Source organism: Triticum urartu, chromosome 3 (genome assembly GCF_003073215.2).
Source record: "Triticum urartu cultivar G1812 chromosome 3, Tu2.1, whole genome shotgun sequence".
Lineage (NCBI taxonomy): Eukaryota > Viridiplantae > Streptophyta > Magnoliopsida > Poales > Poaceae > Triticum > Triticum urartu.
In genome coordinates, this window is record NC_053024.1 from 69,818,938 (window position 1) to 69,843,912 (window position 24,975).

A 24,975-nucleotide genomic window follows, 5' to 3' on the forward strand; every position below is an offset into this window, starting at 1 on the left:
GGAGTAGATCACTAGACATCGGTCAAAATTATCCTTAGTGGAATAAGGATATGTTTCTCGATTATGGAGGTGACAAAAAGGTTCCTCGTGAAGGGTTACGTCGATGCAAATTTTGACACTAATCCAGATGACTCTAAATCTCAATCTGGATACATATTGAAAGTGGGAGCAATTAGCTAAAGTAGCTCAGTGCAGAGCATTTTTGACATAGAAATTTGCAAAATACTTACGGATCTGAATGTGGCAGACCCGTTGACTAAACTTCTCTCACAAGCAAAACATGATCACACCTTAGTACTCTTTGGGTATTAATCACATAGCGATGTGAACTAGATTATTGAATCTAGTAAACCCTTTGGGTGTTGGTCACATTTTGATGTGAACTATGGATGTTAATCACATGGTGATGTGAACTATTAGTATTAAATCACATGGCGATGTGCACTAGATTATTGACTCTAGTGCAAGTGGGAGACTGAAGGAAATATGCCCTAGAGGCAATAATAAAGTTATTATTTATTTCCTTATATCATGATAAATGTTTATTATTCATGCTAGAATTGTATTAACCGGAAACATAATACATGTGTGAATACATAGACAAACAGAGTGTCACTAGTATGCCTCTACTTGACTAGCTCGTTGATCAAAGATGGTTATGTTTCCTAACCATAGACATGAGTTGTCATTTGATTAACGGGATCACATCATTAGGAGAATGATGTGATTGACTTGACCCATTCCGTTAGCTTAGCACTTGATCGTTTAGTTTGTTGCTATTGCTTTCTTCATAACTTATACATGTTCCTATGACTATGAGATTATGCAACTCCTGTTTACTGGAGGAACACTTTGTGTGCTACCAAATGTCACAACTTAACTGGGTGATTATAAAGGTGCTCTACAGGTGTCTCCGAAGGTACTTGTTGGGTTGGCGTATTTCGAGACTAGGATTTGTCACTCCGATTGTCGGAGAGGTATCTCTGGGCCCTCTCGGTAATACACATCACTCAAGCCTTGCAAGCATTGCAACTAATAAGTTAGCTGCGGGATGATGTTTTACGGAACGGGTAAAGAGAGTTGCCGGTAACGAGATTGAACTCGGTATTGGAATACCGACGATCGAATCTCGGGCAAGTAACATACCGATGACAAAGGGAACAGCGTATGTTGTTATGCGGTTTGACCGATAAAGATCTTCGTAGAATACATAGGAACCAATATGAGCATCCAGGTTTCGCTATTGGTTATTGACCGGAGACGTGTCTCGGTCATGTCTACATAGTTCTCGAACCCGTAGGGTCCGCACGCTTAAAGTTCAGTGACGATCGTAATTAGGGTTTTTGTGTTTTGATGTACAAAAGGTAGTTCAGAGTCTCGGATGTGATCACGGACATGACGAGGAGTCTTGAAATGGTCGAGACATAAAGATTGATTTATTGGAAGCCTATATTTGGATATCGGAATCGTTCCGGGTGAAATCTGGATTTTACCGGAGTACCGTGGGGGGTTACCGGAAACCCCCCGGGGTTAATGGGCCTACATGGGTCCTAGAGGAGAAGAGGAGGGCCGGCCAGGGTAGGCCGCGCGCCCCCTCCCCCCTAGTCCGAATAGGACAAGGAAGGGGGGCGGCGCCCCCCTTTCCTCTTTCCCCCTTCCCCTTTCCTTCTCCAACAAGGCAAGAAGGGGGAGTCCTACTCCCGGTGGGAGTAGGACTCCTCCAGGCGCACCCCTAGGGGCCGGCCGCACCTCCCCCCTCCCTCCTTTATATACGGGGGCAAGGGGGCACCCCATGACACACAAGTTGATCTTCGTGATCGTTCCTTAGCCGTGTGCGGTGCCCCCTTCCACCATATTCCACCTCGGTCATATTGTAGCGGTGCTTAGGTGAAGCCCTGCGTCAGTAGAACATCATCACCATCATCACGCTGTCGTGTTGACAAAACTCTCCCTCAACACTCGGCTGGGTCGGAGCTCGAGGGACGTTATCGAGTTGAACGTGTGCAGAACTCGGAGGTGACGTACGTTCGGTACTTGGATCGGTCGGATCGGGAAGACGTACGACTACTTCCTCTATGTTGTGTCAAAGCTTCCGTTGCCGGTCTACGAGGGTACGTAGACAACACTCTCCCCTCTCGTTGCTATGCATCACCATGATCTTGCGTGTGCGTAGAATTTTTGTTGAAATTACTACGTTCCCCAACAAGAATAATAGGACATGTAGGATTGCAATCAATATCAAGAACAATGAAATCTACGGGCACATAATTCCTATTTGCAACAATAAGAACATCATTAATCCTTCCCATAGGTATCTTAATAGTGGAATCCGCAAGATGCAAGTTTAAAGAACAATCATCAAATTCACGGAAACCTAACACATCACACAAAGTTTTTGGAATCGTGGAATCGCTAGCACCCAAATCACATAAAGCATAGCATTCATGATCTTTAATTTTAATTTTAATAGTAGGTTCCCACTCATGAAGTTTTCTAGGGATAGAAACTTCTAATTCAAGTTTTTCTTCATAAGATTGCATTAAAGCATCAACGATATGTTTGGTAAAAGCTTTATTTTGACTATAAGCATGCAGAGAATTTAGCACGGATTGCAACAAGGAAATACAATCTATCAAAGAGAAATTATCATAATTAAATTCCTTGAAATCCAAAATAGTTGGCTCATTGCTATATAAAGCTTTGACCTCTTCAATCCCACTTTTACCAATTTTTGCATCAAGATCTAAAAACTCCGAATCATTGGGACGCCTTTTAACTAAAGTTGACTCATCTCCAGTCCCATCATTATCAAGATTCATATTGCAAAACAAAGATTTAATGGGAGACACATCAATCACTTTTAGATCTTCATCCTTATTATCAACAAACTAGAAGAACACGCTTTTATAAAGCAATCCTTTTTAGAACGCATCCTAGCGGTTCTTTCTTTGCACTTGTATATGGAAATTATCGTGGCTTTGAGAGACTCATTGATATCATGCTTAGGTGGAATAGATCTAAGTTTCAAAGAATAACATCAAGAGAAATCCTATCCACGTTCCTAGCCAACTCATCAATCTTAGACAATTTTTCTTCAATCAAAGCATTGAAACACTTTTGCGAACTAATAAATTTTTTAATACTTGATTCAAAATCAGAGGGCATCTTATTATTATTACCATAAGAATTGTTGTAGGAATTACCATAATTATTAAAGGAATTACTAGGATACGGCCTAGGATTAAAGTTTCCTCTATACATGTTGTTACCAAAATTGTTCCTACCAACAAAATTCACATACATAGATTCATTATTATTCTCAATCAAGGTAGACAAAGGCATATCATTAGGATCAGAAGAAACACTCTTATTAGCAAAAAAAATCATAAGTTCATCCATCTTTCCACTCAAAACATTAATTTCTTCTATAGCATGAACTTTTTTACTAGTAGATCTTTCGGTGTGCCATTGAGAATAATTAACCATAATATTATCTAGGAGTTTGGTAGCTTCTCCTAAAGTTATTTCCATAAAAGTGCCTCCTGCGGCCGAATCTAAAAGATTTCTAGAAGCAAAATTCAATCCAGCATAAAAAATTTGTATGATCATCCACAAATTCAAACCATGTGTAGGGCAATTACGTATCATTAGTTTCATCCTCTCCCAAGATTGTGCAACATGCTCATGATCTAGTTGCTTAAAGTTCATAATATCATTTCTAAGAGAGATGATCTTAGCGGGAGGAAAATACTTAGATATAAAAGCATCTTTGCACTTGTTCCAAGAATCAATACTATTTTTAGGCAAAGACGAAAACCAAGTTTTAGCACGATCTCTAATTGAAAACGGAAATAGCTTCAATTTAACAATATCATTATCCACATCTCTCTTCTTTTGCATATCACACAAATCAACAAAGTTGTTTAGATGGGTAGTGGCATCTTCACTAGGAAGGCCAGAAAACGGATCTTTCATGACAAGATTCAGCAAAGCAGTATTAATTTCACAAGATTCAGCATTGGTAAGAGGAGCAATTGGAGTCCTAATAAAATCATTATTGTTGGTATTGGAAAAATCACACAATTTAGTATTATCTTGAGCCATCGTGACAAACAATCCAACACACAAGCACAAAAGAAGCGAGTGAAAAAGAGGTGAACGGAAAAGGAGGGCGAATAAAATGGCAAGGGTGAAGTGGGGGAGAGGAAAACGAGAGGCAAATAGCAAATAATGTAATGCGAGGGATAAGAGTTTGTGATGGGTACTTAAATCGCATGGTAAGATCCCGTGGAAGGTTGCGTATCGCCCTTTGCTACCTCTTGAGCACTACTTTGGTTTTCCCTTGAAGAGGAAAGGGTGATGCAGCAAAGTAGCGTAAGTATTTCCCTCAGTTTTTGAGAACCAAGGTATCAATCCAGTAGGAGACTACATGCAAGTCCCTCGTACCTACACAAACAAATAAGAACCTCGCAACCAACGCAATAAAGGGGTTGTAAATCCCTTCACGGTCACTTACGACAATGAGATCTGATAGAGATAATAAGATAAATATTTTTGGTATTTTTATGATATAGATTGAAAGTAAAGATTGCAAAGTAAAAATAGATTGGAAACTTATATGATAAAAGATAGACCCGGGGGCCATAGGTTTCACTAGTGGCTTCTCTCAAGATAGCATAAGTATTACGGTGGGTGAACAAATTACTGTTGAGCAATTGATAGAAAAGGGCATCACGTCAGCGACAAGTAGACCGAAACGATTCTGCATCTACTACTATATATTACTCCACACATCGACCACTATCCAGCATGCATCTAGAGTATTAAGTTCATAATAACAGAGTAATGCATTAGGCAAGATGACATGATGTAGAGGGATAAACTCAAGTAATATGATATAAACCCCATCTTTTTATCCTCGATGGCAACAATACAATACATGCCTTGCTGCCCCTACTGTCACTGGGAAAGGACACCGCAAGATTGAACCCAAAGCTAAGCACTTCTCCCATTGCAAGAAAGATCAATCTAGTAGGCCAAACCAAACTGATAATTCGAAGAGACTTGCAAAGATAGCCAATCATACATAAAAGATTTCAGAGAAGAATCAAATATTGTTCATAGATAAACTTGATCATAAACCCACAATTCATCGGATCTCGACAAACACACCGCAAAAAGAGTTACATCGAATAGATCTCCAAGAAGATCGAGGAGAACATTGTATTGAGATCCAAAGAGAGAGAAGAAGCCATCTAGCTAATAACTATGGACCCAAAGGTCTGTGGTAAACAACTCACACATCATCGGAGAGGCTATGGTTTTGATGTAGAAGCCCTCCGTGATTGATTCCCCCTCCGGCGGAGCTCCGGAAAAGGCCCCAATATGGGATCTCTTGGGTACAGAAGGTTGCGGCGGTGGAAATAGTGTTTCGTGGTGCTCCTGGATGTTTTCAGGGTATATGGATATATATAGGAGGAAGAAGTAGGTCGGTGGAGCTGCGAGGGGCCCATGAGGGTGGGTGGCGTGCCTCCCTGCCTCGTGGCCACCTCATTTCTTTATTGACGTCTACTCCAAGTCCCCTGGATCACGTTTGTTCCAAAAATAACTCACCTGAAGGTTTCATTCCGTTTGGATTCCGTTTGATATTCCTTTTCTGCGAAACACTGAAATAGGCAAAAAAACAACAATTTGCACTGGGCCTTGGGTTAGTAGGTTAGTCCCAAAAATAATATAAAAGTGTATAATAAAGCCCATTAAACATCCAAAACAGATATTATAATAGCATGGAACAATCACAAATTATAGATACGTTGGAGACATATCACCCTTGCGCTCGAGCTGCCTACTTCCCAAAGTGGGTTCACCGGTTCGAACAAGGAAAGTGATCTCTATATTGGAGGAATTTTAGGAGCGACTGATGGAGGAGCTCGAGGTACCAGTGACAAGATTGAGGGGATCGATGAGATCTATGCTTGTCTGGACATACTGGACAAGCGGATGGAGGAGCAAATAGGGTGCATCAATGCGGTGCAAGCAAAGGTAAACCTCACCATGAACTCTATGGCGGATGTCAGGCAAGACCAAGTGGCAGCAAAAATAGTAGCCAAGTCCACCATAGTTCCAGTATCACCAGGGGCAACTGGACAGGAGGGAATTATTTAGTCGCCACCACCTCGTCCCCCTCCTCTTACCTTATAGATTCCTTGGCCGGCCACTAATACGTCTCCAACGTATCTATAATTTTTGATTGTTCCATGCTATTATATTATCTATTTTGGATGTTTAATTGGCTTTAATATACCTTTTTATATTATTTTTGGGACTAACCTACTAACCAAAGGCCCAGTGCAAATTGCTGTTTTTTTCCCTATTCCAGTGTTTCGCAGAAAAGGAATATCAAACGGAATGAAACCTTCGGGAGAGTTATTTTTGGAACAAAGATGATCCAGGAGAGTTGGAGTGGAACAATCAAAAATTATAGATACGTTGGAGATGTATCAAGCATCCCCAAGCTTAATTCCTGCTCGTCCTCGAGTAGGTAAATGATAAAAATAGAATTTTTGATGTGGAATGCTACTTGGCATAATTTCAATGTAATTCTTCTTAATTGTGGTATGAATATTCAGATCCGAAAGATTCAATACAAAAGTTCAATATTGACATAGAAACAATAATACTTCAAGCATACTAACTAAGCAATTATGTCTCTTCAAAATAACATGGCCAAAGAAAGTTATCCCTACAAAATCATATAGTCTGGCTATGCTCTATCTTCACCACACAAAGTATTTAAATCATGCACAACCCCGATGACAAGCCAAGCAATTATTTCATACTTTTGGTGTTCTCAAACTTTTTCAATCTTCACGCAATACATGAGCATGAGCCATGGACATAGCACTTTATGTGGAATAGATAGTCTCACATCAACTAGGCGTATCAACGGGCTATGGAGATGCCCATCAATAGATATCAATGTGAGTGAGTAGGGATTGCCATGCAACGGATGCACTAGAGCTATAAGTATATGAAAGCTCAACAAAAGGAACTAAGTGGGTGTGCATCCAACTCGCTTGCTCATGAAGACCTAGGGCATTTTGAGGAAGCCCATCATTGGAATATACAAGCCAAGTTCTATAATGAAAAATTCCCACTAGTATATGAAAGTGATAACATAGGAGACTCTCTATTATGAAGATCATGGTGCTACTTTGAAGCACAAGTGTGGTAAAAGGATAGTAGCATTGTCCCTTATCTCTTTCTCTCTCTCTCATATATATATATACATATGTATATATATGGGCCTTTTTTTATGGCCTCCTTTTTTATTTTTATTTTATTTTTTGTCCAGAGTCTCATCCCGACTTGTGGGGGAATCATAGTCTCCATCATCCTTTCCTCACTTGGGACAATGCTCTAAAAATGATGATCATCACACTTTTATTTACTTACAACTAAACAATTACAACTCAATACTTAGAACAAAATATGACTCTATGTGAATGCCTCCGGCGGTGTACCGGGATATGCAATGAATCAAGAGTGACATGTATGAAAGAATTATGAATGGGGGCTTTGCCACAAGTACAATGTCAACTACATGCTCATGCAAAGCAATATGACAATGATGGAGCGTGTCATAGTAAACGGAACGGTGGAAAGTTGCATGTCAATATATCTCGGAATGGCTATGGAAATGCCATGATAGGTAGGTATGGTGGTTTTTTTGAGGAAGGTATATGGTGGGTGTATGATACCGGCGAAAGGTGCACGGTATTAGAGAGGCTAGCAATGGTGGAAGGAAGAAAAGTGCGTATGATCCATGGACTCAACCTTAGTCATAAAGAACTCATATACTTATTGCAAAAATCTACATGTTATCAAAGCAAAGTATTACACGCATGCTCCTAGGGGGATAGATTGGTAGGAAAAGACCATCGCTCGTCCCCGACCGCCACTCATAAGGAAGACAATCAATAAATAAATCATGCTCCGACTTCATCACATAAAGGTTCACCATACGTGCATGCTACGGGAGTCACAAACTTTAACACAAGTATTTCTCAAATTCACAACTACTCGACTAGCATGACTCTAATATTCCCATCTCCATATCTCAAAACAATTATCAAGTATCAAACTTCTCATAGTATTCAACACACCCATAAGAATTTTTTTATTAATCTTGAATGCATAACATAATTAAAGCAAATTACCATGCATTTTTGTTGGACTCTCAAAATAATCTAAGTGAAGCATGAGAACAATATTTTCTATAAAACAAATCCATGGACGTGCTCTAAAATATATAAGTGAAGCACTAGAGCAAATACTATATAACTCAAAAGACTAGCATGACTCTAATATCACCATCTCCATATCTCAAAACAATTATCAAGTATCAAACTTCTCATAGTATTCAACACACCCATAAGAAAATTTTATTATTAATCTTGAATGCCTAACATAATTAAAGAAATTTACCACGCTGTTTTGTAGGACTCTCAAAATAATCTAAGTGAAGCATGAGAGAACAATGGTTTCTAGAAAACAAATCCACCAACATGCTCTAAAAGATATAAGTGAAGCACTAGAGCAAAAACTATATAGCTCAAAAGATATAAGTGAAGCACATAGAGTATTCTAACAATTTCCGAATCATGTGTGTCTCTCTCAAAAGGTGTGTACAGCAAGGATGATTGTGGAAAACTAAAAAATAAAGACTCAAATAATACAAGACGCTCCAAGCAAAACACATATCATGTGGTAAATAAAAATATAGCTCCAAGTAAAGTTACCGATGGAAGTGGACGAAAGAGGGGATGCCTTCCGGGGCATCCACAAGCTTTGGCTTTTAGGTGTACTTATATTATCTTGGGGGTGCCATGGGCATCACCAATATTAGTCTCTTTCCACTCCTTGTTCCATAATCCATCAAATCTTTACCCAAAACTTGAAAACTTCACAACACAAAACTTAAAGTAGAAAATCTCGGGAGCTCTGTTAGCAAAATAAAACAAAACACCACTTCAAGGTACTGTAATGAACTCATTATTTATTTATATTGGTGTTAAACCTACTGTATTCCAACTTATCTATGGTTTATAAACTATTTTACTTGCCATAGATTCATCAAAATAAGCAAACAACACATGAAAAACAGAATCTGTCAAAAACAGAACAGTCTGTAGTAATCTGTAGCTAACGCAAGATCTGGGACCCCAAAAATTCTAAAATAAATTGCTGGACGTGAGGAATTTATCTATTAATCATATGCAAAAAGAATTAACTAAATAACACTTTCCAAATAAACATGACAGCAATTTTCGTGAGTGCTAAAGTTTCTGTTTTTTATAGCAAGATTAAAAAGACTTTCCCCAAGTCTTCCCAACGGTTCTACTTGGCACAAACACTAATTAAACACAAAAAACACAACTAAAACACAGGCTAGATAAATTATTTATTACTTAACAGGAGCAAAAATAAAGGAAGAAAAAAAATTGGGTTGCCTCCCAACAAGCGCTATCGTTTAACGCCCCTAGCTAGGCATAAAAACGAAGATAGATCAAGGTATCTTTAGTTGGTAATTCTTTAATGAGACATCTATCACCTTTAGGAGTTTATTTAATTTTATCAATAATCAATTAGGCACAAAATCGAAAAAAAATCATTATTAGCAAATGGTTCTTTAATGATAGCAAAAAGATTAGGATGAATACTTATAGATTTGAGATCCGCAGTTTCTTTGCTAGAGGATTCACCCTTATTTTTAGGAACATACATAAGCTTGGCAATTTTAGTTGGAGGACTTAGAGTATTCTTTATGGAATAAAAAGCGGTTCCCAAGTTGGTAATGATACCCTCAAGTTTATCGATTCTAGTGGAATCATGATTTATTCTTTCATTAACTATGGGTTCCTTCTCCTTAATATTTTTCAAAGTGACTCCTACTTTAGATCCATATTGATTAATTTGGTTGTGGATCTTTTTATCAAAATTTTCAATTACCTCTACGATAGCAACTTTATTTTCAATAATTTCAAGTTTTTTCATTACATGGTCCAAAGTTAACATAGTTCCATTAACCAAAAGACGGGGTGAGCCAAACAAATCTATCATAGCATTATAGGAATCAGAAGTGTGGCTACCCAAGAAATTCCCTCCGGTAATGGTATCAAGGACATATCTGTGCCAAGGAATAGCACCTACATAAAAATTGCGGAGAATAATAGAAGTAGATTGCTTCCTGGTAGATCTATTCTGAGCATTGCAAATTCTATACCAAGCGTCTTTTAGGTTTTCTCCTTCCCTTTGCTTAAAACTAAGAACTTCATTTTCGGGAGACAACGGAGAAGATAGGGGAATAGCCATAACGACAAGCAAGCAAACCAACACACAAGCAAACAAGAGATGGGCAAAAAGAGGCGAATAGAAAAAGAGGAGGAGGACGGAGAGAGAGGGCGAATAAAACGGCAAGGGTGAAGTGGGGGGAGAGGAAAACGAGAGGCAAATGGCAAATAATGTAATGCGGGGGATAAGGGTTTGTGATGGGTACTTGGTATGTTGACTTTTGCGTAGACCCCCCGGCAACAGTGCCAGAAATCCTTCTTGCTACCTCTTGAGCACTACGTTGGTTTTCCCTTGGAGAGGAAAGCGTGATGCAGCAGAGCAGCATAAGTATATCCCTCAATTTTTGAGAACCAAGGTATCAATCCAGTAGGAGGCCACGCACGAGTCCCTCGCACCTACACAAACAAATAAACTCCTTGCAACCAACGCGATAAAGGGGTTCTCAATCCCTTCACGGTCACTTACGAAAGTGAGATCTGATAGATATGATAAGATAATATTTTTGGTATTTTTATGATAAAGAGAAATAAGGATGCAAGTAAAATAAATGGAAAAGGAAATAACTAAGTATTGGAAGATTAATATGATGGAAAATAGACCCGGGGGCCATAGGTTTCACTAGTGGCTTCTCTCGAGAGCATAAGTATTACGGTGGGTGAACAAATTACTGTTGAGCAATTGACAGAATTGAGCATAGTTATGAGAATATCTAGGTATGATCATGTATATAGGCATCACGTCCAAGACAAGTAGACCGACTCCTGCCTGCATCTACTACTATTACTCCACACATCGACCGCTATCCATCATGCATCTAGAGTATTAAGTTCAAGAGAACAGAGTAACGCTTTAAGCAAGATGACATGATGTAGAGGGATAAACTCATGCAATATGATATAGACCCCATCTTGTTATCCTCGATGGCAACAATACAATACGTGCCTTGCTGCCCCTGCTGTCACTGGGAAAGGACACCGCAAGATTGAACCCAAAGCTAAGCACTTCCCCGATTGCAAGAAAGATTAATCTAGTAGGCCAAACCAAACTGATAATTTGAAGAGACTTGCAAATATAACCAATCATACATAAAAGAATTCAGAGAAGATTCAAATATTGTTCACAGATAAACTTGATCATAAACCCACAAGTTGGAGACAGATCATCAACAAGCTCTATTTTTATCATTTACCTACTCGAGGACGAGCAGGAATTAAGCTTGGGGATGCTTGATACGTCTCCAACTTATCTATAATTTTTGATTGTTCCATGCTATTATATTATCTGTTTTGGATGTTTAATGGGCTTTAATATACCTTCTTATATTATTTTTGGGACTAACCTACTAACCAAAGGCCCAGTGCAAATTGCTGTTTTTTTGCCTATTTCAGTGTTTCACATAAAAGGAATATCAAACGGAATCCAAATAGAATGAAACCTTTGGGATAGTTATTTTTGGAACAAACATGATCCAGGAGACTTGTAGTGGAGGTCAAGAAAGAATCGAGGAGGCCACGAGGCCGGAGGGCGCGCCCCCCACCCTCGTGGGCGCCTCGCAGCTCCAGCGACGTACTACTTCCTCCTATATATACCCATATACCCCGAAAACATCCAGGAGCACCACGAAACCCTATTTCCACTGCCGCAACCTTCTGTACCCATGAGATCCCATCTTGGGGCCTTTTCCGGCGCTCCGCCGGAGGGGGAATCGATCACGAAGGGATTCTACATCAACACTATAGCCTCTCCGATGATGTGTGAGTAGTTTACAACAGACCTTCAGGTCCATAGTTATTAGCTAGATGGCTTCTTCTCTCTCTTTGGATCTCAATACAAAGTTCTCCTCGATTCTCTTGGAGATCTATTCGATGCAATTCTTTTTGTGATGTGTTTGTCGAGATCCGATGAATTGTGGGTTTATGATCAAGATTATCTATGAACAATGTTTGATTCTTCTCTGAAATCTTTTATGCGTGATTTACTATCTTTGCAACTCTCTTTGAATTATCAGTTTGGTTTGGCCTACTAGATTGATCTTTCTTGCAATGGGAGAAGTTCATAGCTTTGGGTTCAATCTTGCGGTCTCCTTTCCCAGTGACAGAAGGGGCAGCAAGGCACATAGTGTATTGTTGCCATCGAGGATAAAAAGAAGGGGTTTATATCATATTGCTTGAGTTTATCCCTCTACATCATGTCATCTTGCCTAATGTGTTACTCTGTTCTTATGAACTTAATACTCTAGATGCATGCTGGATAGCGGTAGATGTGTGGAGTAATAGTAGTAGATGCATAATCGTTTCGGTCTACTTGTCGCGGATGTGATGCCTATATACATGATCATGCCTAGATATTCTCATAATCATTCGCTTTTCTATCAATTGCTCGACAGTAATTTGTTCACCCACCGTAGAATTTTCTATCTTGAGAGAAGCCACTGGTGAAACCAATAGCCCCCGGGTCTATCTTCCATCGTATTATTTTCATATCAACTTGCTATTTCTATTACCATTTATTTTGCAATCTTTATTTTCCAATCTATATCATAAAAATACCAAAAATATTTATCCTATTATCTCTATTAGATCTCACTTTCGTAAGTGACCATGAAGGGATTGACAACCCCTTTATCACGTTGGTTGCGAGGTTCTTGTTTGTTTGTGCATGTACTAGGCGACTTGCGTGTTACCTCCTACTGGATTGATACCTTGGTTCTCAAAAACTAATGGAAATACTTACGCTACTTTGCTGCATCACCCTTTCTTCTTCAAGGGAAAACCAACGCATGCTCAAGAGGTAGCAGCCACTTTCCAGTATCAACCAGATATGGCTTGGGGAGGAGAACCTATATCGTCCGCTAGAAGAAGTTGGATGACGAAGATGAACTTGCCCAAATTTGATGGTTCAGAGGTGCGGATATGACTAGATGGGTGTGATGCCTACTTTGCTCTGTATGACATTCCAGAAAACTGCAAGGTTAGAAAGAACATGTGGTGCCCCCGTGTTTGGTTTTGGTAATTGATGACAATCTCTATGGACTAAGGGTTGCCTTGAGTTATATTTGAAGGGTTTATCCATAGGTATTTCTTGAAGACCATTTGTTGGTTTCAAGGTTTTAGAAGAAGAATGTGTGTTGACCAAGGTGCTATTCAAGGATTTATCCAAAGATTGGTCATGTGAGATTTGAGCCTATTGCAAGCATATCTGAAGAAGAAGATTGTGCGAACATTCATGTTTACCTTCAAGACATCATATTAATGAAGAGAGTTGGAAAGATTCACGGTCGATCAAGACTAAGTACAAAGAGTGGTTCAAGTTGATCAACACACAAAGCGTAGAAGATGTACCAAGTGATCTCATGGTGTGGTAAGCATTGTCCATTACACTTTGTGTACTCACCCGTGGTCTATGTGAGAGTTGTGTGTGGGGGGTTAGTTATGTTTCCATGGTTGTTGATACGTCTCCAACGTATCTATAATTTTTGATTGCTCCATGCTATATTATCTACTGTTTTGAATGTTTATGGGCTTTATTATACACTTGTATATCATTTTTGGGACTAACCTATTATCCCAGGGCCCAGTGCCAGTTTCTGTTTTTACCCTATTTTAGGGTTTCGAAGAAAAGGAAAATCAAACGGAGTCCAATTGACCTGAAACTTCACGGAACTCATTTTTGGAAGGAAAGAAGCCCAGAAGACTTGGAGTGCACGTCGGGGGACCTGCGAGGAGGTCACGAGGCAGGGGGGCGCGCCCACCCCCTGGGCGCGCCCTCCGCCCTCGTGAGCCCCTCATGGCCCTCCTGACGTACTTCTTCCGCCTATATATCTCCATATACCCTAAAAACATACGAGAACACAATAGATCGGGAGTTCCGCCGCCAGAAGCCTCCGTAGCCACCTAAAGCCAATCTAGACCCGTTCTGGCACCCTGCCGGAGGGGGAAATCCCTCTCCGGTGGCCATCTTCATCATCCCGGTGCTCTCCATGACGAGGAGGGAGTAGTTCTCCCTCGGGGCTGAGGGTATGTACCAGTAGCTATGTGTTTGATCTCTCTCTCTCTCTCTCGTGTTCTTGATTTGGCATGATCTTGATGTATGTCTTGCCGTGCGTATCTGTGGTGACAATGGGATGCCACGTGATTCACTTGATGTATGTTTTGGTGATCAACTTGCGGGTTCCGCCCATGAACCTATGCATAGGGGTTGGCACATGTTTTCGTCGTGATTCTTAGGGAGAAACTTTGGGGCACTCTTTGAGGTCCTTTGTGTTGGTTGAATAGATGAATCTGAGATTGTGTGACGCATATCGTATAATCATACCCACGGATACTTGAGGTGACATTGGAGTATCTAGGTGACATTAGGGTTTTGGTTGATTAGTGTCTTAAGGTGTTATTCTAGTACGAACTCTAGGGCTGTTTGTGACACTTATAGGAATAGCCCAACGGATTGATTGGAAAGAATAACTTTGAGGTGGTTTCGTACCCTACCATAATCTCTTCGTCCGTTCTCTGCTATTAGTGACTTTGGAGTGACTCTTTGTTGCATGTTGAGGGATAGTTTTATGATCCAATTATGTTAGTATTGTTGAGGGAACTTACACTAGCGAAAGTATGAACCCTAGGCCTTATTTCCTATCATTGCAATACCATTTACGCTCACTTTTATCATTAGTTACCTTGCTGTTTTTATATTTCAGATTACAAATACCTTTATCTACTATCCATATACCACTTGTATCACCATCTCTTCGCCGAACTAGTGCACCTATACAATTTACCATTGTATTGGGTGTGTTGGGGACACAAGAGACTCTTTGTTATTTGGTTGCAGGGTTGCTTGAGAGAGACCATCTTCATCCTACGCCTCCTACGGATTGATAAACCTTAGGTCATCCACTTGAGGGAAATTTGCTACTGTCCTACAAACCTCTGCACTTGGAGGCCCAACAACGCCTACAAGAAGAAGGTTGTGTAGTAGACATCAAGCTCTTTTATGGCACTGTTGCCGGGGAGGTTAGCACCTGAAGGTATATCTTTAGATCTTGCAATCGAGTCTTTTAGTTTCTTGTTTTATCACTATTTTAGTTTATAAAAGAAAACTACAAAAAATGGAATTGAGTTTGTCTCATACGCTTCACCTTTTTAATATCTTTCGTGAGTATGATGGAAAGGATAATTGTGCTCAAGTGCTAGAAGAAGAAATCTATAAAATGTTTGGCACTAAATATTTGAATGATGAGCATGATTGCAATGTTGTTAGTATGAATTCCTTGAATATCCATGATGCTAATGATATGCAAAGCCACAAGCTTGGGGAAGCTATGTTTGATGAAGATGATATTTTTTGTCCCCCAAGTTTTGATAAGCAAATTTATTATGATGAAAGCATGCCTCCTATCTATGATGACTATTGTGATGACACTTATGCTTTAAAGAATAATGATAACAATGAAACTTGTCATCTAGATTTCAATTTTCAATCCCATGATAGTTACTTTGTTGAGTTTGCTCCCACTACTATTCATGAGAAGAATTTTGCTTGTGTGGAGAGTAGTAAATTTTCTATGCTTGTAGATCATTAGAAGAACGCTTTAGGTGCTGGTTATATTGTTGAATTCATTCATTATGCTACTGAAAATTATTATGAGGGAGGAACATATGCTTGTAGGAATTGCAATAATATCAAGTTTCCTCTCTATGTGCTTAAAGTTTTGAAGTTTTGCTTGCATTACCTTCCTATGCAAGTTGATTTTTGTTCCCATAAGTTGTTTGCTCACAAAATCCCTATGCATAGGAAGTGGGTTGGACTTAAATGTGCTAGTCATATTCTTCATGATGCTCTCTTTATGTTTCAATTCTTATCTTTTATGTGAGCATCATTGAAATCATCATGCCTAGCTAGGGGCGTTAAACGATAGCACTTGTTGGGAGGCAACCCAATTTTATTTTTGTTCCTTGATTTTTTTTCCTGTTTAGTAATAAATAATTCATCTAGCCTCTGTTTATATGTGGCTTTATGCTTTTAATTAGTGTTTGTGCCAAGTAGAACCGTTGGGAAGACTTGGGGAAAATCTTGTTGATCATGCTGTAAAAAACAGAAACTTTAGCGCTCACGAGAACTGCTGCCATTTTTATTTGGAGAGTGCTATTTAGTTAATTATTTTTGCAGATGATTAATAGATAAATTCCTCAGGTCAATCAATTTATTTGAGAATTTTATGTGTTCCAGAAGTATACGTTTGATCCAGATTACTACAGACTGTCCTGTTTTTGACAGATTCTGTTTTTCATGTGTTGTTTACTTATTTTGATGAATATATGGCTAGTAAAATAGTTTATAAACCATAGAGAAGTTGGAATACAGTAGGTTTAACACCAATATAAATAAAGAATGAGTTCATTACAGTACCTTGAAGTGGTGTTTTATTATACTAACGGAGCTTACGAGTTTTCTACTTTAAGTTTTGTGTTGTGAAGTTTTCAAGTTTTGGGTAAGGATTCGATGGACTATGGAATAAGGAGTGGCAAGAGCCTAAGCTTGGGTATGCCCAAGGCACCCCAAGGTAATATTCAAGGACAACCAAGAGCCTAAGCTTGGGGATGCCCCGGAAGGCATCCCCTCTTTCGTCTTCATTCATTGGTAACTTTACTTGGAGCTATATTTTTATTCGCCACATGATATGTGTTTTGCTTGGAGCATCAATTTATGTTGTTAGGATTTGCTTGCTGTTATTTATAACAATGTTTTCCATCTTTTATTTCAATAAAAGTGGCATTGATAGCCTTTACTAAGCCTATTTTAGAAGTCCACATGTTGCTGTTTGAAAACAGAAAGTTTACCGCTGTTGCAATAATTCCCTAGAAAATTCAGAATGTGATAAAATGTTGAAACCTTTTGCATATTAAGCTCTAATAAATTTACTACAGTGGGAATTTTCTTTCATAATTTTTGGAGCTAGGGAAGTTTGGATGTTGCTGCATTCTTTACAGACTGTCCTGTTTAGGCAGATTGCTGTTATGTTTGCATTGTTTGCATATGTTTGCTTCTTTAATGATCCTATTTGAGGATAGGACTATTAAATATGAATAGGTATTTAGTATGAAATGTTGAATAATAATTTTAGTGATTTGCTACAGTAGAGTATGATAAGGTTTTGGCAATGGTTTATACTAACTTATCTCACGAGTCCCTGTTGAGTTTTGTGTGGATGAAGCTTTTGAGATTTAGGGAGACCGTGATATGAGAGGAATTAAGGAGACACAAAAGCTCAAGCTTGGGGTTGCCCAAGGCACCTCAAGATAATATTTCAAGAAGTCTCAAACGTCTAAGCTTGGGGATGCCCCGGTTGGCATCCCACCTTTCTTCTTCAACAACTATCGGTTAGTATCGGTTGATCCTAAGTTTTTGCTTCTTCACATGATGTTTGCTATTCTTAGAATGCCATTTTATTTTGCTTTGCTTTCTGTTTGAATAGAATAAAAAAATCTGAAATTATTAAATGTTAGAGAGTCTTCACATAGTTGCATAATTATTCGACTACTCATTGGTCTTCACTTATATCTTTCGGAGTAGTTTGTCGTTTGCTCTAGTGCTTCACTTATATCTTTTAGGGCATGGTGGTAGTTTTATTTTGAAGAAATAGATGAACTCTCATGCTTCACTTAGATTATTTTGAGAGTCTTAAATAGCATGGTAATTTGCTTAAAATCCTAATATACTAGGTATTCAAGAATAATAAAATTCTCTTATGAGTGTGTTGAATACTAAGAGAAGTTTGATACTTGATGATTGTTTTGAGATATGAGGATGGTAATATTAGAGTCATGCTAGTTGAGTAGTTGTGAATTTGAGAAATACTTGTGTTGAAGTTTGTGATTCCCGTAGCATGCACGTATGGTGAACTGTTATGTGATGAAGTCGGAGCATGATTTATTTACTTATTGCCTTCCTTATGAGTGGCGGTCGGGGACGAGCGATGGTCTTTTCCTAACAATATATCCCCCTAGGAGCATGCGCGTAATACTTTGTTTCGATAACTAATAGGATTTTGCAATAAGTATGTGAGTTCTTTACGACTAATGTTGAGTCCATGGATTATACGCACTCTCACCCTTCCACCATTGCTAGCCTCTCTAGTACCGCGCAACTTTCGCCGGTACCATAAACCCACCATATACCTTCCTCAAAACAGCCACCATACCTACCTACTATGGCATTTCCATAGCCATTCCGAGATATATTGCCATGCAACTTTCCACTGTTCCGTTTATTATAACACACTCCATCATTGTCATATTGCTTAGCATGATCATGTAGTTGACATCGTATTTGTGGCAAAAACACAATTCATAATTCTTTCATACATGTCACTCATGAGTCATTGCACATCCCGGTACACCGCCGGAGGCATTCATATAGAGTCATATCTTGTTCTAAGTATCGAGTTGTAATTCTTGAGTTGTAAGTAAATAAAAGTGTGATGATCATCATTATTAGAGCATTGTCCCAGTGAGGAAAGGATGATGGAGACTATGATTCCCCCACAAGTCGGGATGAGACTCCGGACGAAAAAATAAAAAATAAAAGAGGCTAAAGAAGCCCAAATGAAAAAAAAGAGACCATAAAAAAAGAGAAGGCCCAAATAAAAAAATAAAAAAAATAAAAAATGAGAGAAAAAGATAGAAGGGGCAATGCTACTATCCTTTTACCACACTTGTGCTTCAAAGTAGCACCATGATCTTCATGATAAAGAGTCTCCTATGTTGTCACTTTCATATACTAGTGGGAATCTTTCATTATAGAACTTGGCTTGTATATTCCAATGATGGGCTTCCTCAAAATGCCCTAGGTCTTCGTGAGCAAGCAAGTTGGATGCACACCCACTTAGTTTCTTTTCGAGCTTTCATACACTTATAGCTCTAGTGCATCCGTTGCATGGCAATCCCTACTCACTCACATTGATATCTATTGATGGGCATCTCCATAGCCCATTGATATGCCTAGTTGATGTGAGACTATCTTCTCCTTTTTGTCTTCTCAAAAACCACCATTCTATTCCACTTATAGTGCTATATACATGGCTCACGCTCATGTATTGCGTGAAGATTGAAAAAGTTTGAGAACATCAAAAGTATGAAACAATTGCTTGGCTTGTCATCGGGGTTGTGCATGATTTAAATATTTTGTGTGGTGAAGATGGAGCATAGACAGACTATATGATTTTGTAGGGATAGCTTTCTTTGGCCATGTTATTTTGAGAAGACATAATTGCTTAGTTAGTATGCTTGAAGTATTATTACTTTTATGTCAATATGAACTTTTGTCTTGAATCTTTCGGATCTGAATATTCATATCACAAGTAAGAAGAATTACATTGAAATTATGCCAACTAGCATTCCACATCAAAAATTATCTTTTTTATCATTTGCCTACTCGAGGACGAGCAGGAATTAAGCTTGGGGATGCTGATACGTCTCCAACGTATCTATAATTTTTGATTGCCCCATGCTATATTATCTACTGTTTTGAATGTTTATGGGCTTTATTATACACTTTTATATCATTTGTGGGACTAACCTATTAACTCAGGTCCCAGTGCCGGTTTCTGTTTTTACCCTGTTTTAGGGTTTCGAAGAAAAGGAAAATCAAATGGAGTCCAATTGACCTGAAACTTCACGGAACTCATTTTTGGAAGGAAAGAAGCCCAGAAGACTTGGAGTGCACGTCAGGGGACCTGCGAGGAGGTCACGAGGCAGGGGGGTGCGCCCACCCCCTGGGCGCGCCCTCCACCCTCGTGAGCCCCTCGTGGCCCCCCTGACGTACTTCTTCCTCCTATATATCTCCATATACCCTAAAAACATCTGAGAACATAATAGATCGGGAGTTCCGCCGCCAGAAGCCTCCGTAGCCACCGAAAGCCAATCTAGACCCGTTCCAGCACCCTGCCGGAGGGGGCAATCCAGCTCCGGTGGCCATCTTCATCATCCCGGTGCTCTCCATGACGAGGAGGGAGTAGTTCTCCCTCGGGGCTGAGGGTATGTACCAGTAGCTATGTGTTTGATCTCTCTCTCTCTCGTGTTCTTGATTTGGCACGATCTTGATGTATGTCTTGCCATGCGTATCTGTGGTGACAATGGGATGCCACGTGATTCACTTGATGTATGTTTTGGTGATCAATTTGTGGGTTCCACCCATGAACCTATGCATAGGGGTTGGCACACGTTTTCATCGTGATTCTCAAGTAGAAACTTTGGGGCACTCTTTGAGGTCCTTTGTGTTAGTTGAATAGATGAATCTGAGATTGTGTGACGCATATCGTATAATCATACCCACGGATACTTGAGGTGACATTGGAGTATCTAGGTGACATTAGGGTTTTGGTTGATTTGTGTCTTAAGGTGTTATTCTAGAACGAACTCTGCGGCTGTTTGTGACACTTATAGGAATAGCCCAACGGATTGATTGGAAAGAATAACTTTGAGGTGGTTTCGTACCCTACCATAATATCTTCGTTCGTTCTCCGCTATTAGTGACTTTGGAGTGACTCTTTGTTGCATGTTGAGGGATAGTTTTATGATCCAATTATGTTAGTATTGTTGAGGGAACTTACACTAGCGAAAGTATGAACCCTAGGCCTTATTTCATATCATTGCAATACCGTTTATGCTCACTTTTATGATTAGTTACCTTGCTGTTTTTATTATTTCAGATTACAAATACCTTTATCTACTATCCATATACCACTTGTATCACCATCTCTTCGCCGAACTAGTGCACCTATACAATTTACCATTGTATTGGGTGTGTTGGGGACACAAGAGACTCTTTGTTATTTGGTTGCAGGGTTGCTTGAGAGAGACCATCTTCATCCTACGCCTCCTACGGATTGATAAACCTTAGGTCATCCACTTGAGGGAAATTTGCTACTGTCCTACAAACCTCTGCACTTGGAGGCCCAACAACGTCTACAAGAAGAAGGTTGTGTAGTAGACATCAGTTGTGCATCAAAAGGAAGATATCATATAACCCATGGAGGATGACATCAAGTGGTGATCATCATCAAGGTTGCGGTGTGCAAGTTCAAGTGGAGCATCATGAAGAGATCACATGCTTGAAGCTTGCCATCCATTGTGGTGACAATGGACATTTGAAGATGTGCCGAAGAGTGGCTCACCCATTGTGTATTATGGGGGAGCAATCAAGTAGTCTTCACCGAGCCAACACAATCAAGAAAGGTGGTCCAACTTGAGGAAGTCAAGATCGTCATCATCTAGCTCAAGTGGAGTTTGTGCAAGGCAAAGGTTTTCCCTTGATAGGTTTTCTATTTTACTGGTCTCATGGTGGTAGTTGGGAGACCGAGTTATAGGATCGATTGTCGTACTATCAAGGGGGGCTCTCAAGTAAGTGTCTTGATTGTATCATTCGTAGAGAGCTCAAACCATTGCATTTTTGCATCATATTTCTTGGTTCTTGTTTGGTGTTTCTCTTTGTGAGTTTTAGAGCTTTTGGTAATCTTCATCACAAGCTCGAGTTCATCGAAAAATGGGTTCATGTATGCATCTTCTATGATGTTTTCCATGTTGGAGTTTTTGTCGGTTCTTCATTCCAAGAGGTTTCTCATCTCTATACCTTTGGCATTTTCTACTGCCTCTTCTTACTATCCAACAAGCTTGAGTTTTCTCAATTCAGAGTTCGTATGCATAAGTTATGGCAGTTCTATTTTTTTCCTTCACAAGCAGTTGTACCGACCAATCAGTACTTTCGGGACAACCACCGCCCTAGGGGTGATACCCTAGGGTTGCAGTCTCCACGTGTTCGCCAAGCGGTTGTACCACTGCCTCCAGGCGATTGTACTACCTAGTGCTTAGCGAACCCTAAGACTGCTGCTCGGCGATTGTACCGACCAAGTACCACTCCATCCACCGCTAAGGGGTGACTCTCGTCTGATGTGGAGAGGTAGTTGGGCGGTGGTGAATCGGTAGTTTACGAATGGCTTAGGCGTACCGGTACTACCGGTGACTAGAGTGGTTGTACTGCCCCAGACTTAGCCACCACAAGTACTTGGTCTCGGCGATTGTATCGGTCCAAGTACTTGATACGCCCATTTTGCATCATGTTACCTACTATTACTTATATTGTTTTTATCTATAATAATTCTTTTTGGAGTATTTCTAATGTCTTTTCTCTCATAATATGCAAGGTACACACAAAGAGGAAGAATACCGGGAGCTGGAATTCTGGACCCAAAAAAGCTACGTCGGGCTACCTATTCTGCACAACTCCAAATGAGCTATAACTTTACGGAGATTTTTTATGGAATATATAATAAATATTGGAGCTAATAAGTACTAGAGGGGGCCCACCAAGTGGGCACAACCCACCCGGGCGCGCCAGGGAGCCCAGGCGCGCCCTGGTGGGTTGTGCCCTCCTCGGCCCACCTCCAGTGCCCCTCTTCTGGTATATAAGTCATTTTGACCTAGTGTAGGGGATATACCCCACGGTATGACCCAGCCGGATGTATGACCCGGACGGACTTGGCGACTAACTGGTGATCTGCCCTGATTTGGCGACTCACTAAGTAACCCGCACGGATCTCTCCACTCACTAATGACCCGGCCGAGCCAGGTGACTCATTGGTGACCCGGCATGAGGGTCAGAGGAGCGACAAGACCCGGAGGCCCAGAAGGCGGTTCATGGAAGACCGGCTTGTGTTATGGTGGGTCGGTTGATACGTCTCCAACCTATCTATAATTTTTGATTTCTCCATGCTATATTATCTACTGTTCTGGACATTATTGGGCTTTATTATCCACTTTTATATTATTTTTGGGACTAACCTATTAACCAAAGGCCCAACCCAGAATTGTTGTTTTTTGTCTGTTTTAGGGTTTCTAAGAAAAGGAATATCAAACGGAGTCCAACCAGAATGAAACCTTCGGGAACGTAATTTTCTCAATGAACAAGACCCGGGAGACTTGGACCATACGTCAAGAAAGGAAACAGGAGGCCACGAGGTAGGGGGGCGCGCCCACCCCCACCAGGCGCGCCCTCCACCCTCGTGGGCCCCCTGTTGCTCCACCGACGTACTCCTTCCTCCTATATATAACCACGTACCCCCAACCGATCAGATATGGATCCAAAACTCTAATTCCACCGCCGTAACTTTCTGTATCCACGAGATCCCATCTTGGGGCCTGCTCCGGAGCTCCGCCGGAGGGGGTATCGACCACGGAGGGCTCCTACATCAACACCATAGCCCCTCCGATGAAGTGTGAGTAGTTTACCTCAGACCTACGGGTTCATAGTTAGTAGCTAGATGACTTCTTCTCTCTTTTTGGATCTCAATACAATGTTCTCCCCCTCTCTTGTGGAGAACTATTCGATCTAATCTTCTTTTTGCAGTTTGTTTGCTGAGATCGATGAATTGTGGGTTTATGATCAAGTCTATCTATGAACAATATTTGAATCTTCTCTGAATTCTTTTATGTACGATTGGTTATCTTTGCAAGTCTCTTCGAATTATTAGTTTGGTTTGGCCTACTAGATTGATCTTTCTTGCAATGGGAGAAGTGCTTAGCTTTGGGTTCAATCTTGCGGTGTCCTTTCCCAGTGACAGCAGGGGCAGCAAGGCACGTATTGTATTGTTGCCATCGAGGATAACAAGCTGGGGTTTTCTTCATATTGCATGAGTCTATCCCTCTACATCATGCCATCTTGCTTAAGACCGAAACGATTATGCATCTACTACTATTACTCCACACATCTACCGCTATCCAGCATGCATCTAGAGTATTAAGTTCATAAGAATAGAGTAACACATTAGGCAAGATGACATGATGTAGAGGGATAAACTCAAGCAATATGATATAAACCCCTTCTTTTTATCCTCGATGGCAACAATACACTATGTGCCTTGCTGCCCCTTCTGTCACTGGGAAAGGAGACCGCAAGATTGAACCCAAAGCTATGAACTTCTCCCATTGCAAGAAAGATCAATCTAGTAGGCCAAACCAAACTGATAATTCAAAGAGAGTTGCAAAGATAGTAAATCACGCATAAAAGATTTCAGAGAAGAATCAAACATTGTTCATAGATAATCTTGATCATAAACCCACAATTCATCGGATCTCGACAAACACATCACAAAAAGAATTGCATCGAATAGATCTCCAAGAGAATCGAGGAGAATTTTGTATTGAGATCCAAAGAGAGAGAAGAAGCCATCTAGCTAATAACTATGGACCTGAAGGTCTGTCATAAACTACTCACACATCATCGGAGAGGCTATAGTGTTGATGTAGAAGCCCTTCGTGATCGATTCACCCTCCGGCGGAGCACCGGAAAAGGCCCCAAGATGGGATCTCATGGGTACAGAAGGTTGTGGCAGTGGAAATGGGGTTTCGTGGTGCTCCTGGATGTTTTCGGGGTATATGGGTATATATAGGAGGAAGTAGTACGTCGCTGGAGCTGCGAGGCGCCCACGAGGGTGGGGGGCGCGCCCTCCTGCCTCGTGGCCTCCTCGCTTCTTTCTTGACCTCCACTACAAGTCTCCTGGATCATGTTTGTTCCAAAAATAACTATCCCAAAGGTTTCATTCTATTTGGATTCCGTTTGATATTCCTTTTA